Below are 18,134 nucleotides of genomic sequence, written 5' to 3'. Positions count from 1 at the left end.
CCCAATCCTAATCTCAGGGCATGAATTGTGACTGCTCTAAACCAGTTATTCTTCTTTGTCTGTAATTGGTCTAGGTGCAGTCATGCAATCCCGATTTGGATAAAAGGAAGATGTGAAAGGAAATCTACTGGATGGCACATCTGGGAAAGTTCTTGCTTTCCTGATATAAAAGTTGCAGACCCAGCTGGCCTGGAATTTGTCCCTCTCCCTTCCCCCTCGTTCTTGCTTGGAGTGTGGCTCTGATGCTTTTGGGTGCAGTAGGCATCCTGAGACCAAGAGTCAAAAGGCACGAGGGTGAGAGCAAGCATGATAAGGGCGGTGGGTCTGAAAGAGAAAAGAAACTTAGCCCCTGATGTCGTCACTGTGCAGCCCATGCTTCCCGAAAAGGTAAACCTCTTTGATTCAATCTTTTTGTGTCAATTTTTCTGTTACTTGCTGACAAAAACATCCCTAACTAATAGAGCAAATTTGTCAGATACTTAGATGTTTGGAAGTTGAGATGAAGGGTAAATATATTAGTTGACAGAATCTAAATTTTAAAAATACATTCCTTTATTTATTCATGCACCAAATATTTATTAAATACCTACTAGGTCCCAGATCTAGTGCTTAGGTCTGGGCTGAAATGCTGTGAAAAAGAGTCAGGGTTCTTCAGAGAAACAAAACCAGGAGATTAGACATAATTGGCCATGATTATGGGTCCTGGCAAATGTAAAATCTATAGAACAGGCTGGAAACTCAGACAAGAGCTTGTGCTGTAGTCTTGCACATGGAATCCGTAGGCAAGCTGGCAAGCTCGAATCCCGGACAGGAGCTGATGTTGTGGTTTTGAAGCAAAATTTCTTCTCTCTGGGAAACCTCAGTTTTTGCTCTTAAAGCCTTTGACTGATTGGGTGAGGTCCGCCCTTGTTTTCCAGGGTAATTTCCCTTACGTAAAGCCAGCTGACTGCGGGTGTTAACCACAGCCACAAAACACAGCTGCACCTAGACTAGTGATGGATTAAATAACTGGGTGCTGTAGCCCAGCCAAAGCGGCACATAAGGCTAACTGTCACAAGCTAAAACTCTATTGGGAGTGACAAAAAAAAATCTCACATTTAGGTTCACGACAGCTAGGTACACTCATTCAGGGTTGAAGTGACCTTGCTTTCCTGAGTTCCTGATTTGAAGTATCCCAGCCACAAGTCCAGTACACACTCCAGCTGAATATAACCGCACACTCAGCTCTGGACTGAAGCGTGGAGAAGCCATGGTCCTCTTTGAAGCTCTGATTTCTAGGGCATTTCTAAAGCAATGTGCTCCATTCCGGGCCCCTCACTTTTAGAAAGACACGCACAAAATAGATAACCTGGAACAGCCTGAGGTAAACAAATGGGTGTTGGGAGGTGTGGGTGATTCCTGCCTTGAGTGTTTGTCCATCTGCAGGGTGGACCACAGCACAGCCGTTGGCCCCAGCCCTGCACCTGGAGGGCTATTTATAAGTGGGGGGGGGGGGGCCTGCACCAAGGGTACTGGGCTGAGAAGGAGAGGATTTGTTAGTTTCCTCCCTGTTCAAACCCTTATAATTAATTAAAAGCATCACGTAACTAATCAATCATTTCATTAACACGTTATTTACGCATTCTCTGCAGGGTGTGACAAGGCCCAACCAATTATTTCCCAGTCCTTATTTTTCTGGATAGCTCTGGGGCCTTTAACACTGGCTCTGCTTCCTGCAGGCTTGGGTCAGGATCCTTCTCTTTCCTCTCTAGGAGTTCTTTTGGTGCTTGCTTTATTGGCATCCCCTTGGCTTAGTATCCAGTTTATTTTAATTTACGGTATATTGCTTGATCCCAAAGAATATCAAAGAGCCGGATTCCTTTCCTGCCCTTATGCACACATTTGTGACCTTGAAAGACCCTCATTTTTACCTCTGTGTCTTTTATACTTAGGGATCTGTTCACATCTGAGAATGACTCAGCCTGTAGGTGATTGCCAGGTAAGGCTTCTTAAAACAACTCTGATCATTTCATTTCCCTTCCCAGAAGTCTTCCATGTTTTCTTATTGCTTCCAGGAACAAGCTCAGACTCCTTATCCTTGCAATTACGGAATCTCCTAATCTTGTCTCGGTTTCCCTTTCCTGCCTTATCTTACTCTATTCTCCTAAAAATTCCCACTCGGGTTAAATTGATCTTCCGGTATTTCTTAAGCAAATTTAACCTCATTTTTCTTCATCAAAAAATGCTAACATGTTTTCTGTCTTCATTTTTGTCTTGCTCTATTTCCCCACCATCCCTTGCATGCTATCAAAATGCTAATCATCTTGCAAGGGATGGTCTATACCATAGTAGGATGCATTTTATTTGTTAATCTGAATGATTATTTTTTATAATTGCTATTTATCTTTTAAAGTAAGTGTTATTTGCCTTTGTTTACTGTAATTGCTGAGTCTCTGCAATGAGGCATCAGGAACTTGTCTTACATTTCTCCATATATGAAATGGCCCCTGTTTACTAGAGCAGTAAGTACCTGATTTTCTCCACGTGGCTGAACTCTAGAGCTGGAAGGGGCCTGGAGGTCTTATAGGAGGACGGCGCCAGCTGATGGATTAAGGGAGTCTGAACCAAAGGATGCTTTAGACCTTTGAGCCTAGTTACACACTCTAAATAACAGATTTTAACTTAGTAGTTTTTATTAGTACATATCGAGAGTGTATTTATAAAGAAAGGGGTAGAGCACGGGTGAACAGTTTGATGCAAAAGTAAATCCAAAACCTGGGCAGAATTAACCTGTGGAGCAGGTGGTCCTGGCAGAGTTCTCAAGCACAGCTCCTAATGAACACGAACGCCTTGGGTGGCTCCGCGGTGGAGGCCGGGCGCCCAGGTGTGGGGACTCACACCTGCCGTGCGCAGCAGGGCCCAGCAGGGGGCGCTGCGTCTCTGCAGACTGCTTTTCCTGCCCCTCCACAGCTTCTCGGGCTTGCTCCTATGAAGAGCCAAGGCCTGACCCAGAACAGCACTTTGAATCTTTTACATTAATGGAAATGGGAATTGCTTGAACTCACTGTGCTTTCTTTGATAGACAAACATTTTAAAGGGCCAGGATTTTCTCTCTCTCTCTCCTCTCTTTCTGCTTTCAGTTGAACGTCTGTGACCTTGGCAGAGTGGGCCCCTTCCTCTGTGTGACCCCTGCGTCCTTCACGCTCTGAGGTGACCTTTCAGCTGTCAGAACCAGCTGAGGCCCAGAGAACTGGAGTAGGCTGGAGACCCCGCTCCTTTCTACGGGGGAGGCCCCGCCGCCTGGGGTCCCCGTGACTGGTCAAGGGCGTTCGTAAGGTCGAGCCAGGAGACCCGCCGGTCAGCCTGGCCCCGGGTCAGCGTCCTCTTCACAGCCCCTTCTGCCTTGGCCCGTGGCCTGCCCCTGAGAGCCGGGGATGCCTCGCACTGGCCGCGACGTGACAGAGCAGCGCTGGCTCAGTGTGAGCAATCTGAGCACCTGAGAGAAGACCTGGAACTGGAGAGCTTCGTGGACAGTGTTGTGGTGTGTGTGTGTTGTGTGTGTCGGGGGTGGGGAGCTTCGTGGACAGTGTTGTGGTGTGTGTGTTGTGTGTGTCGGGGGTGGGGAGCTTCGTGGACAGTGTTGTGGTGTGTGTGTTGTGTGTGTCGGGGGTGGGGAGCTTCGTGGACAGTGTTGTGTGTGTTGTGTGTGTGTGTCGGGGGTGGGGGCGGATTTTGTAGAATTATCTTTGTCTCATTCTTCTTTTATGGTCTGACCCTCGTTATTATAAGCCCTCAATAAATATTTGTTGAATGAAGGATGGGTGGAAAGAAAGAAAGGCAGGAAAGAAGGAAGGAAAGGAAAGGAGGGAAAGAGGAAAGAGAACGAGGGGAGAAGAAAGGAAGGCCAGGAGGGCAGAGAAAGCCCAGGGAACTGGAGCAGCCCTTGATAATCAGTGACATCTGCCAGATCCCAAGAGTCAACCTGGTTTGGAGCAATGTTAGAAACAAGATGTCCAGAGAGCACCTTCCAGCTAAGTGGGTTGCTTCATCGGCTCTGATTTCTTCCTATTTTGACTGCAGTAATCAATTAAAAAGTGACTCTAGCGGCTCGTCTGTCTTGGGGTGGGTAAGTCTTAGCCTGTCCCTTGTGTCCACTCTGGCCGCCACGTGCACACGTCAAGGCAGCGCCTGGCCACCATCCTGGAAACCTGCCCCTTTATGAGGGCAGAGGAACATGGAAGTTTGGGGAACAAGTCCATTCAAAGTCAGAAAAATTCTAGGAAATCAAGCACATAATTTCATTAGATTGATGACTAGAATTGAGAATTATCACCCTAAGTGGAAGCAGAGCCTAAGAGCCTATGGCTTCAGACAGGAAGTTCAGCCTCTCCTATTTCCGACTCCATTACCGATTGTTAATGTGCCTTTCTTACAATAAATCTAGTTCTAGAGGCACAGGCTAAATACCTAGAGTTTTATTTCTGCGATTTTCCCTCCGAACCAGCCCTTCCATGCAGCAATGTCTTATGTCATGGATTTCCCTTCACCCGATCACCTACCAACCCTCACCTGTGCTATGTCCCCTTCCCTCAGGCTTTTACTAATGAGCCAAATAAGCCCATCTGAACTGATATGATCATTCTATTGACCTTGGAGACCAAAGGTGGTTTTTAACACAGACCTCCTGACTCAGGAGGCAAGCCCATCCCAGTGGTGGGATTTCTGGCTTGTAGCATGCCATGTAGGAAGTTCATCTGTATCTCTTCTGTCCTCTACCTGGTTGCCTGCCAGTGATGACACCTGGACAACTGTAGGTCCTTGGCAATGCCTGGAGGGGTGGTCTGAGGAAACCATGCATTTAGAGAACCTACCAGGTACCAAGCCCTGTGTGTTAGAGCTGGAGAATGAGGGCTACGGGAGGACAGGTCCCAGGCCCGTGCCTTTAGGGCTGCTCTTGATTAGACTGTGGGGTCCTGACTGCCAAATCACGTAGTGATGGGTATGGAGAAGAGGAGATGGACCCAGGAAGGGAAAGTTCAGCTAAGGAGAGCTGGCCCCATGCCGGTGGAGAGGGGTGGGAGAATGAAGGACGGATGACTTCCAGTTTGATTTGGGGTAGAATGAAGGATACCAGGGAGGATAGCCAGAGGGGAGCCATCCTTACACAGAAGTGTGCGTGACTGTGTGTGGAACGTGGAAGGGGTGTGCACTGAGGGTAGGGATGATATCTTTTCACTTAAGGGGACTAATGACTTTGAACTTAAAGAAAGGCAAGGCTCCAGAGAGCTCAGCATTGCCAACCAGGAATCAAGTCCCCTCACTGCCTCTCTCAGAGTCGTAGCATTTCAACTATTAAAGTGCCAAGCCTGGTCCTCTGCTTGTCCTGCACAAGCACACACAGCTCTTGCTTCCAAGACCTTGTGACTAGGGAAAACTACACAGAGCACACAAGGCTCCCAAATACAGAGTGCAGAAAAGAGAAGAGTCCGTGAGAGCTTTCCTCTCCCCCGCCTGCAACCTGACACTGGTCCACAGCTCCCAAACACCAAGGGCTAGAAAATGATGTGCCACGACCCACCCACAGCACTCCATAGTAGACCTGAAGGAATTCCCGACCAAACTGATCCTAGGGGCTGCTGGCCAAAGGGAGAAGGAACTAGAAATATGAGTTGAGATGTCTGTGAAGACGACCAGAAGGTTCCTTTCTCTAGGCTATGTAAGAAGAGGCCATACATTTTTGAAGGACCCACAGCGGCTGTGTTTCAATTTTTAAAAAATTAGCCAGGAAGAAAACTCAGTGACCAGCATACCCCAAGTGGCTTTGCATTTTGGGAAAAGGAGGAGAGGGACGTTTTAGTGGTTCTGTGATGTTCTTGGTCTGCACCTCATTAAGCAAGACTCAGTGTGTTAAGCCCCTTCAAAGATCTCTCCAGAAACTTGCACTGGGTCTTATTACTGGTGATAAAGAAGCCAAAACCAAGCCCCACAGGCTGCAACTTGTCCAGAGTCCACACTCTCGGGGAGAGGAAGCAGCTGTTTAATTCAGAGTTAGGTATGCTTGTGATCAGCAGCTACAGTTGAGCTCATGCCTTCAACTGGTTTTCTTTACCTTTTTTCTATTCAAGATAAAAGGCCTTCCCTGAAAAAATGCCTCCCAAGAAGAAATAAACACAGCGATTCTACTGTTAAGATCACTACATGGACAGAGAAGTGTGTTCTGCACGAAGCTCTGCTTTTGAACCAGGGGCATATTTCTCTAGGATCCTTGTCGACCACAATAAAGGAGGACCCAGAAAATAAAAGAAATTCTGAAATTTTGGTGGCCTCGTGGGAACCCATGTTAATAGTAAAGACAAACACTGCATTGGAGAAACCTTGGAAGGTGAGGTAGGCTGTGTGGCAAGGGCGTAATTCCTGTTGACAGCCTTGATTTCACCTTCTGCCTGGGTGTATGTCATGCTTGGAATGTGAGTGACACCAAACACGTCCCCAAGAGCCAGGTTATGGTTGCGGAGCTTTGCGTATTTGAGCTTTGCTGTTCTCAGCATGCCTGGCCCTGACATTGGTGAGGCCCAGGGCAGGAGTACAAAAAGGGGGGCCACCTAGCCTCGGTCTAAAATTTAAAAGGTGTAACTCAAGCTAACAGACTGTTGAATACAATGTGTTCTGTTCTCCTCCCATATCAGATCTGCCACCATGGTGACTTGGAAGGCCCTGTGCCAACACAGGAGTTTCAGGCCCTGGGAATTTTGTGGGGGAGCTGTCCCTTGGGCTGCCCCCTTCTCATCCCACCTCTAGCTTGGTGCCCATGGCATTTGGACACCGGCCTGCAATAGCTGCCCTCTAGACACCCGGTAGGCCTGGGGTGGTCTGCCAGGGGAGAGTGGGTGGGATGGGAGGTGATCTTGCAGGTGTGGAGGTGGGCTCAGAGTTGTTGGCAGGAATTTGGGTTCAGGACTGCGATGTGGGTTCTGGATGGGTCCCTCCTCTTAGTCCAGTAGCCTTGTTCCCCTTGGGGAAACATCCAGCTGGATGACTGCCAGGTCCTGCACAGGGGCCCCTCTTGCTGGGTCACAGTGGTGCTGGGTCTGTTTCTGGACCTGGATGTTGGGTAGGAGTCTGGACAAATCATGCCACATCCCTACAATGCATTTTCCTGACTTTTCAGTCTAGGGATTGGGATCAGTCATACTGGCCACACCTGGCTGTGCATTACAGCTGGGCTTAGAACACATCGTTTATCAGTGTCACTCACTCCTTAGGATGGGTTCAGAGATGCTTGGAAGCACTTTCCATGATCATTTAGTTTAGTGCCTTATGTTTTCAAATGACCTGAGTGGATGACGAAGACCATGCCATGGAAGCCAAGTCAGCCCTTGGTCAGGGCTGTCCCCTGTCCTTCCTGACCTCTTCTTGGCCCTTGCAGCTGCAGTGACCTCCCTTTTGAGGGGGAAAGGCTCACACTGCTGATTGGCTCCCTGGAGGAAGTCGTGGACCCAGCGGAGTCCTGCGTGCATTACACCTAGCAAGAACCTGCCATTGTTCTTCTATGATCAAGGCCTCTTAGCTCACAGGACTGCGCTGATGGTCATGATAATAGAGAGGTGGTGGGGCCAGGCCTCTCAAGGCTAACAGAAAAATCTGTCATGAAAGGTACATAATAAAATATTTGTATTATGTCTCGTTTGTTATATAGCCACACAGAGTAGTCACAGAATCCACTCTTTCCTCAATGATACAGGACCCTTTCAGATGTGCTACAGTGTCTTAATAGCAATGAGAACTCCATCTTTTCTCAATCAGCATTTCCCAAAATGTATCTACAAACTATTCCATGAAAAAGGCTTCAGTGATTTCTTAAGTTTGGGGACCCCTCAGTACTTTCTCTTCTTTACAGAGGCTTATTCACATCTGAAGGGTTCTGAGAACTTCTGCAGAAAAGGAGCACGGGGGACTTCATGCAAAAGAAAAGGTGTCTGATGGTGAACCTTTGAGTTACCTGCTGTGTGAGTGCATTATACTCTTTCTCTTCTATCTCCCCGACTAATCTTTAGTCAAATCACCAATGCTCCTTAATGCTTGAGGTGATTGGGGTGAATGTGAATAGCTGCTGATGGACGGCCAAAGGCAAGGCTGGCCTTGGTGGCAGATGATGTATGGGACAGTCACATTGCAGTGGTGGCCCTGGGATAAGTACAGGAAGTTGAGGGGAGGGACACTCAGCTCAACTTGAGGATGCCTGAGAAGCAAAATGGAGACCTAGAGCACAAATAGGTCTTTTCCCGGTGCTCCTGTGACTATTGCTGTGTAACAAGTGACCTCAAAGCTCAGAAGCTTTAAAGCACCATTTTATTTTGCTCTCAGTTTGAGGGGTCCAGGAACCAGGAAGGGCTGGGCTGGGCATTCTCACCTGGAATCTCTCACTGGCTTGTAGTCAGGTCTATGGCTGTCATGGCACTCATCTGAGGCTCATCTGGGCTGGGCAACCAAGATGGCGCAGGCACCCACTGGTGCTTGAGGGACCCTGGGGGTGCTGGCCAGAGACCATACATGTGGCTCTCCAGCATGGTGGTCTCAGGGCAGTCAGACTTCTTACACGGTGCTTGGCTTCTCCCAGAGCGCACCTCCTGAGAGCCGGGCGGGAGCTTCGTGGCCTTCTCCGATCTACCCTCGGGTCATGCAGCAGCCCTGCTGTGGTGCTCTGTTGGGTGGCCAGTCCTCCCACATGCGTGGGGCAAAGATTTTGAGGATGTGGTTTAAAATTGCCACCCTAAGCAATGGGGGATGATGGGGTGGGGCGAGACACAAAACCAGAGGACCGAGGAAAGGCAGGGTCATGAAGGGCACCTGGGGATTTGGGCGCACCTGTTTATAATTTTATAATGTTTGCTCAAATAATTGGCATGAAACGTCAAAGCAATACAGAGAGTGAGTTGAACCTGCAGTTTTCTATGAAGATGCACCAAAACTCACAAAGAACTTTTCTCCTCCTTCCTCCCTTCTTCCCTGTCTTCCTTCCATCTTTTTCTCCCTCCTTTCCTTCTTCCTTTCTTCCTTTTTCTTTTATTTTACAATCCCTAAAATAGGGAGAGTTAATATTTATATTTCGTAACAGAATCAAATTTAGCTGTTCTGTGTGCCTCCAGGATCCTCAAACTACCCATAATAGAAATATAAACAGTATCTTCAATCATGAATCATAACTTTCTTTCCTCTAGTATGGATGGTAGCACCAAAAGAACATGTACATTTAAGAGTTAGGTAAGCCTAATTGCACACTAAGTAAATTATTAAATTAAATAATAAACCTACAAAGAAAATTCAAAGACGGATCTACATCAAATGTTAAAGGTAATGATCTCAGGGTGGTAGCATTATGGTGGTGATTTTTTAAAATCTCTTCCTCTATACTTTTCAATATTTTCCAAAATCACCTCAATAAATGCATGTCTTTTTTTCCTGAAAATACATTCTTAAAATACCATGAATCTAATTTTGCTTAAAAATTACAGACATTTTATTATTTCAGCCACTTAAAACTTGCTTAAATATCTTTGTATAAATGGAGGTAAATGCGTTAATTTCAAATAAAACATGGCAGGTAGGCTGGGAGTTACTTTGGAGAGCAAGTTCAGGGAAAGCATCTCAGAAGGAATGGCATTTTTTGCTGAGTCCTTAAAAGAAAGAAGCCAGTCAGGAAGTAGCTGAGCTAGAGCATTCTGGACAAAGAAAACAGCACTTTCAAAGGCCCCGGGGTAGAAATGCTCTCAGCTTGCCTCCTTGGTGGGGATATGGTGAGTGGCTGGCAGCATCCAAGATGTACCAGTTGGCCTAGATCCTCCAAGCCAGGAGTTGGCAATTTTTTTTTTTCTGTGAGGGGCCAGAGAGTAAATATTAGACTCTGAGGGTCATATAGTTTCTGGGTAACTATTCAACTCTGCCCTTTGTAGTGAGACGCAGTCTCAGACGGTATGTAAGTAAGTAAGTATGACTCTGTTCCAATAAATTTGATTTCTCAACACTGTAATTTTGACATGTCATGGAACATTCTTCTTTTGTTGTTTTTTCAACCATTTAAAAATGCACAATCCATTCTTAGCTCATGGACTGTACAAAAACAGACAGACAGTGGGCCAGATGTGGCCTGAGGGCTGCTCTAGCTGTCCCAGCTCTAAGACAAGGGTTCAAGTGAAGAGTGTTCCTGAGAGCAGCAGGACTGTGTTGAAGGGCTTTAAGTGCTTACAAAGCACCTTGGAGACAGTGTGGAGCGTGCATGGAAGGCACTGGCTCAGTTTCCCAGGGTTGCTGCAGCAGAGGAAATTTATTCTGCCACGGTTCTGGGGGCCAGAAATCCAAAATCAAGGTATCAGCAAGGCCATGCTCCCTCTGTTCTCCGCAGGGAAAACTTTGTTTGTCTTGCTTTGACAGGGCTGCTATGACCAAGACCACACAACGGGTCGGCTTAGCCAAGAGACTTTATTGGCTCACGTTTTGAGCCTGGGCGTCCATGACAAAGGTCTCGGCAGGCCTGGCTTTCTCCTGGAGTCCACAGGGTTCTGGCAGCCTAATGTCACATGATGCACTTTCTCCCTGTGTCTGCTCCTCTGATATTCTGCCACCTTCTGGCTTCCTCTGTGTCCAGTTTCCTTTATTAAAAGGACGCCTGTCCTGTGGACTAAAGCCCACCCTGATTCAATGTGGCCTCATCCAACCCTTAGAAGTTCCAATCACACGATTTCACACCCTTGGCCAACCATAGCATCTTCAAAGGTCCAGTGCACGGATGGGCCCCTGCCCACAGGGCCGGGTCGTAGGACTCACGTGCGTCTTTGTGGGGGGCACGATTCAGGCTCCAGTGTGGCTGCGGGCAGTGGCTGCCGGCCATCTGTGGCCTTCTCTGCTTCAGTTGTCACATGGCACCTTCCCTTCATCTGACTCTGTTCAAATTTCTTCCTGTGATAAGGAAACCAGTCACACTGGATGTATGGCCCTCCCTGCTCCAAAATGACCTCATTGTAACTGTAATACCGTCTCCTGTTTCCACATGAGGTCACATTCTGAAGTACTGCAGTCAGGACTTCAACTTATCTTTCTGGGGGACACAATTCAAGCCATAACTGGGACCATGAGTGGAAACAGAGAGGCATATTAGGGGGCCCAAGCAGGGGTCTGGTGAAGGAAGATGGTCAGCTGAAGAAGTGGGCATCTGTGTCTGTCCCTCTGGACTGGCCCCGTGCCGGGCCTTGCATCCAACTCTTCTATGTGACGCCAAGGGCAAAATCCCACCTGCCTTCCAACACCCCCATTCCCCACTTTAAAGGTGTCCGGAATTCTTGCCGTTCTACTCCTTTCTTTAGGTAAAAGCATTGTCCCCAGAAAGCTGTTGTTACCTGGGAAACTGTATCTTCTTTCATGATAGCAGTAAAGTCTGAGACTGGAAGAATTTAATGGTTTGCAATTTCCCTGCTAGTTTGGCCATAATATTTGAACATGGAAAGTTGGGACTGAACAAAAGGCATCAAGGAATGGCACATTTCAAGTGGGTAATGGAAGGGAAGACCAGAGAAAATTGTTCTCCCTTGAGAAAGCTGATGGCTGGAGCCATGCGGGGGAAAAGAAATAAATCATTAAGGGAAGGCACGGGGAGAAGTTTTGCCTAGTTCGGAAGGCTTCTTGGGGCTTGCGTTGGTTGCTCTGATCTATTGGGCCATTGGCACAGCCTTCACGGCCTTAAAATGCATTTTCTCTATCTCCAGGCCTTTAGGAGAGAAGCAGCTGGAGACCCTTGTCTGCAAGTACCGGGGAGTGGGGGGTGACATAAGCATTCTTTGTGTGCTCCAGCAAAGTGATCCAGCATCGGCTGCCGCATTTGTCCATCTGTCAGGCTCTGCGGCATCGCTGGAATGATCCTGCTCTTCTGTGACAAGGGGAGAGTGAGTCTGAGTTCCATTGCAGCCCTCAAAGATTAGTCAAGAGTACATTTATTTGCACCATTTTTCTCTTCTGCACACTTAAATCTATATGGCTTTTGTAAGTTAGTGAGCTAGGAATAATGTTTTGCCATTTGAATTCTGTTTTAAATTAGAGCCCTGGCAGGCTGACCTCCTGCAAATCCCTTTTCTCTCTCTCTCTCACAAGGTCCTTCTTTCCACCAGAATAATAAAATAATTATCTTCTAACGTCTTTTCAAACATGTAGCTACTTAGTGAAATGACTCAATTCCCTCCTTGTTGGAGGGGCTTTGTGGAGGCAGAAAAAGGGATGGAGAATGAAGGGAAAGGAAAGTGGAGAGCAGGCCTGGGTATTTCCTCTGCACCCCTGCACCCTGGGAGCTGCCCTGCAGTGAGAGGTGCTGGTGGGCTGTAGGAGGCAGGTGGGGAGAGAGGTTGGGTATTTATCTCCCCCTGCTCCCTGCTAACCTTGCCACCATTCTGGAAGTATCTTTGCCTGCAGTAGAGCCACTCTTCCTTTTCTCCCTCTGCCCGTCTCTTGCTAATCCCTCGCGCTTCACCATCCCCCGTGTCCCTCAAGTCTGCACTCTGCAAATAGTCTTTTCATTACATCATTTTCCGCAGCCTCTGAGTGGGCCAAGTGTTTCCTGTGGGGTCCCTGACTGCCACATTTCATGGCTCAGAGGACACTGGCTTTCTTCTAACAGACATCCCTGGCGGATCGTGCAGTCTGGCAAACTTTGGCATGGTTTCACCTTGCATACGCTCTATGTAGTGGGAATGTAAGGCCTCCTTCCCTGAGCTCTAAGCGCCTTGTACCTTTCTACTTATTCACTCCTTGTGGTTTACACCAGGCACATTCTGGCTGGGATAGGAAGGAGTGGACGACGTTCCCTCGTGAGGTAATAGCAGATTTATACCTAACGCCGTGCTGTGGAAGGTTTAACAGCCAGCTCTCCAGGGGGTGGAAATAAAGCCCTGATTTGTGGCATTTGCTCTTTTCTATGGGGTAAATATTCCCACTGTAGCTGATTTCAAACCGCCAGGGTGCCATCACTGAGCAGGGACTGGGAAGAGATGCTACCTAACCATCAGCTCTTGCCAGCTGGCACAAGCCGGCTCCAGCACCCCACTGTTTATACCCAGGGGCAGGCAGATCGGGATAACACCTTTTTACTGCAGTGGAAATTTGACAGGTTAAAATAGTATAGTAAAGGAGTTTGTCGGGAAAGTCATTGTGCAACAAAATAGGGGAATTAATTAGCTCACAGGTGAACATAAATAAGAAGCACAGGTGTGTTTGTGTTCTCAGTGGCTGTAGAACTGCTGTTCAATCATTAAAGGTTTCAAATGCAAATTGAAGGCAGCCTCGTGATTCTTGGATCCTGGTACAGTGTCCCAGTTTCCAAGCTATTGAATGTGCTAGGTTATTATTGCAAATAAAACTTCAGGTACAGCCCAGGCCTTACTTTTCTCCTTTCTCAAATTACCTTTATGAATAATTGGCAATATGAGGTGGGGGTGAGAAAAATGATCTTGAAATGATAGGAAAACCTATCACTGAAATTCTCTGAATATATTCCTAAAATGTGACCAAAATTACGTAACTAGATCTTGTACTTCAAAACCCAGGAATCATCCCTGTAAGCTTGAAAGAGCAAAGTGTGGAGAAAACACCAAGTATACACCACCAAGATATCAAAGTTATGGTGCTTCTTGCCCCCTAATGTGCACCAGGATGAAATATAAGTGGGTTTTGGAAGGGTTTGGAGAAATTCTGGGATGAAAGGAGAGCCATGAGTTATTCAGGAAATTGATTTCAATTTCAATTTGATACCAAACCTCTTGGCATGGAATCGGTACAAGGTATGATCCTTTACATGCCGTATCTCTAAATTAAACTGTCAAAAACCCAGTGGAGGACTGCAGAGACCATCAGATATTAACTTGTGAGCAACCTGGGTTTCTGGATGTCATAATACTGTAACTACATTAGTAGAACTCAGTGGTGTACTGAAGGTGGGAGCAGTAGAGCCCACTGCCCTCTGTGTAGCAGTAAAGGAGGTGTATTGTCCATGGAGAATTTAAAAATAATAATAAAACTGATGGCAAACCAGTCTCCTTTGCATCATCTCCATGTGCTAGCATCAGTGCAGACTCCCAGAAAAAAAATCTGCTGTTGGTTTGAGTTGTAAACAACTTCTATGGCTATTGCTAAGCTTTAATAAAATATGTGTAAGCTCCAAATTGTGTATGTCTATTACCTGTCCCTGAAAAAACATTTTATTCTACTTGGAAGTCAATTTGGACAACTCCCAGTTGGCCTCCAACACATGTGGATTTAACTATAAAAAACCTTGCTTCTAGAAAAAATTTATAGTAGTTGGGGATTATCTGAGTGTCCTTCTCATCAAGTTTGTTTCTCCAACCCCTGTGTACTACCTATTCCTGAATTTAAATTTAGATTCAGTGATAGGGTTTACAAAAATAAAGAAACAGCACTTGAGTTATTTCAGTCCTTTACTCTGTGACCACTTTGATTTGTTTGTGTTTAAATGAAAAACAATGAAATAGTGCTAGCTGCAGGGTATAATGTTTTTGATTGTTTAGTACAAATTTAATTCCTATACAATATATAGTTTTATGAATTTGAACTAAGGTTTTTAAAACAGAAATTTATTCTTTTAATTGTTTTAAAACTAAAGAAAAAGTCAAGAAAATAAAACATTACATCAGTGGCATGGTTTAGAAGTTGTCTAAATTTTAACTTTCTCAGATATTTCAGCATTATTAAAATAACTTATTAAATTTTCTAGCATGACTACATATACAAAGTTCAATAAAATAAAATTTTAACTGTCTGCGTTTCTTTTCTGGCTACTGTTTACTTCATATTTTTACTAAAAGTAATTTTGTTCTATAGGGGAGAGTGATGAAGAAATCATCTGTTCTGGCATTAAACACACTAGAAAAATATAATAACCTCCAGTTATTTAGGGCATCTGAGATGAATGCTTTTGTTCATCACATAATCATCCCCAAATATGCCTGCTTGTAACTCTAATGTTTTACATTACAGAATGGATTATCTATAGAAAACAGGTTGAGAATGGAAGCGATGCTTAATGTATGTAGAATTTCTTTTAAATGTATTTTTATTTATTTTTAAAAGTTACATAGATTGCACTATATGTAGAATTTTTAATACGGTTTATTGTAAAAGTGTGGAAATGAGTAGAATTAATGATAACATGTTATAATGAGTATAACTAACACTGCTGATTTATAAATGCAATTGTGGCTCAAAGAGGAAGTCTGTGAACCTAAATGTCAATTGAAAGGAAGCTGGAAAATTATCGTGGAACTATATAACATAGTGATTTCAGTAGTGTAGGAATATTGTGGTTAATAGTATAAATATAAGAATGTTCTTTTACAAAGTGTTAATAATATGATGATGCATGGGAAAATTACAACTAATATAACTTATGGACAATAGTTAACAGTGTATTGTAATATTTTTGCAGCAATGGCAAAAAAGATATTGTATCAATTCTAAGGGACAAAAATAGGGAGGTATAAAGGGGTATGGGATTTTTTCCTTTTGGAGTACTTTGAAAACGTTCTAAAATTGACTGAGGTGATGACAGCACAACTCTTTGATGAGAATGAGAGCCACTGAGTAGAGTGTACTCTCTGAATGGATTGTACAAAGTGTGGGACTGTATAACGCAGGGAATCCTGCAGTGGAAGATGGACTGTGGTCAACAGAACAAATACGAGAATGTTCTCTCATGAGCTGTAACAAATATATAATACTAATACAGGGTATTAATAATCGGATGAGTTGGGGAAAATACACCAAATGTAAGATATAGGCTATAGTTAGTAGTTATATTTTGACGATAATCTTTCATAATTTATAAAAAATGTTTCATAACAATGCAAGGTGTTAGTGGTGGGATGATATATGGGAGCCCTGTGTGATAACATGCATGTTTGTTTTATATGTTCACAACTTTTACTATACACTTATTGTTCATGTAGGTTCATGTATGAATGATATAGCTCAATAAAAAATTTTAAATGAAAAATAAAGAATGAATCATTCATAGCATGAAGATCCTACCCAGAGAATGCCAGGAAAAATAAAAGCTATTGGCACAGAAATAGAAATGATACCTGTCCTGCAGGGCAAATGGAAAAGAGACATACACACATCAGTTTAGCTCTTCCTCACGTGGTGGAGGCTGAGTGGTCCTGGGAGGATTGTCAGCCCGGGACTAAGTCATCAGAGGCTGAGAGCAAAAGAAGCATATGGAAACGTCTTCCAGCCCAGGGCTGAACAGTTCGGATGCACAAACGTGCGTGCACATAGGCACATACAGGCACGATCACATTTTGGTAAGGTGACATCTTTTCCTCCAATGTGAACTCCGCCATCTATAATTTACAAACGAGCAATATGACCAATTAGAGGGTCTCATCCCCAGAACCACTGATCAGAACCCACTCTGCTGTTTCCTTCAAAACGTTGTGCCCGGAGATGGAGCTCACTGATAGGCTTTCTTACCAGTAATCAATAAAATGCAAATGTTGCTGCTATTGTTTTTCAAAATTTCGTACTCCATCTGCTCTCTTATGTTTTTGAGAAAAAATCATTTTCCATGTTCCAGGTGAGGGCAGGTAACTGTGAAATGTCAGTGATGCAGAAAGGCATTTTTCATAAATAAAAAACCATTGCCCCTTCAGAAAAATTTAAAACCAGAATATACTTTAAAAATCATATGTCCTTTCTTCTTTCTTTAAAAAAAATGTCTATATTCTTACTATTTTTTTATTAGATAAGTTGTGAGTTTACAAACCAGTCATGCCTAGGATACAGGATTCCTCTACACCCCCCACCACCACCATCTTGCGCTGGTGTGGAACATTTGTTACTATTGCTCATAGCACCTTTTCTTAAATAATCAAACTATTTTTAACAGTAGTTACTTTTGTTACAGTTGAGGAAAGATTACTAAAATAGTTCTTTCTATTGTCTATTATTTATATTAGGTATATTTTTTCCCATATACCACCTTGTTATTACCACCTTGTATTAGTATCACACATTAGTTATAATTCATGAAAGAACATTCTTGTACTATAATCCATCATCTACAATAGGGTTCACTGTGTTTTACAGCTCTGTTTTATCTTTCAATTTTTATTCTAGTAATATATACATCCTAAAGTTTTCTCTTTTAACCACATTCACCTATAGAATTCAGTCCTATTGTGTCACTTACACTCACAAAAATGTGCTACCATTGCCACCTCCCATTTCCAAACCTTTATCATCAGCCTAATTAGAAATTCCATATAAGTTAAGACACAACTCCCTATTCTCTAACCCAGTCTATCTCCTGGTAACCTACATTAACTCTATCAACTTGCTTATTATAACTAGATCATAAATCTAAAGCTCTCCTTTTCAAATTGTGTAAGGGTAAGCTAAAAAATAATCTATGTAACTTGTAGCTTTAATCATTTCAAATGCATAATTTTTTGTCTTTTGTGATTTTTCCCCACTGATTTTCTGCACATATCAATTAGAGATTTGAAATCAGCACTGTGCAATAGAACTTTCTGTGTTTATGGAAATGCTCTATTATCTGTGATGTCCAATATGCTAACAACTAGACTTACATCACAACATTTGACATGTGGATAATGTGACTGTGGGACTTCATTTTTAATTTAATTCAAGTTAGATTTAAATAGCCACGGTGGCTAGTGTCTCTTGTAATTGGACAGCATAAGTCTAAATTCAAATTATTTTTGCCTCCAAATTCTATGTAGAAAATAATTCATGAAGTATCCATAAAATGAATAGAGTCTGCACTACATTTCTAGAGCATATAGTATCTCTACCACTCACTTGGTCAACACTGACGTTCTACCTGTGTTTATTAATAATTTTACGGAGAAATATTTTGACTCAAGGAATCTAGGCACCCCTTGAGGTATACTGTTGTGAATTATATATGTTTTTGCATCTGTTAAACATTCACCACATAACTCTGTAGCCAAAAGAAGACATCTATAAATTTTGATTGATTTATGATGTGGATATAAAGTGATGACACTGATTTATGGATCTCTTTATCTCTATCATCTGTGTACCATTTATGAATCTATACCTATCATATCTATCGGTCA

The 18,134-nt window shown here is 44.0% G+C and overlaps 1 long non-coding RNA gene across 1 annotated transcript; it reads left to right on the top strand.

Moving 5' to 3' along the window:
• The first annotated feature begins 221 nt into the window (after positions 1-221).
• On the top strand, positions 222-6,305 carry LOC139439963 (uncharacterized). Its single transcript, XR_011650024.1, has 3 exons — positions 222-387; positions 1,932-1,978; positions 6,105-6,305. It is a non-coding gene; the product is annotated as an uncharacterized lncRNA (long non-coding RNA).
• The last annotated feature ends 11,829 nt before the right edge of the window (positions 6,306-18,134 follow it).

Source organism: Dasypus novemcinctus, chromosome 11, assembly GCF_030445035.2.
Source record: "Dasypus novemcinctus isolate mDasNov1 chromosome 11, mDasNov1.1.hap2, whole genome shotgun sequence".
Lineage (NCBI taxonomy): Eukaryota > Metazoa > Chordata > Mammalia > Cingulata > Dasypodidae > Dasypus > Dasypus novemcinctus.
The sequence above is the reverse complement of the archived record's forward strand: the minus strand, read 5'-3'. Positions and strand labels throughout refer to the sequence as shown.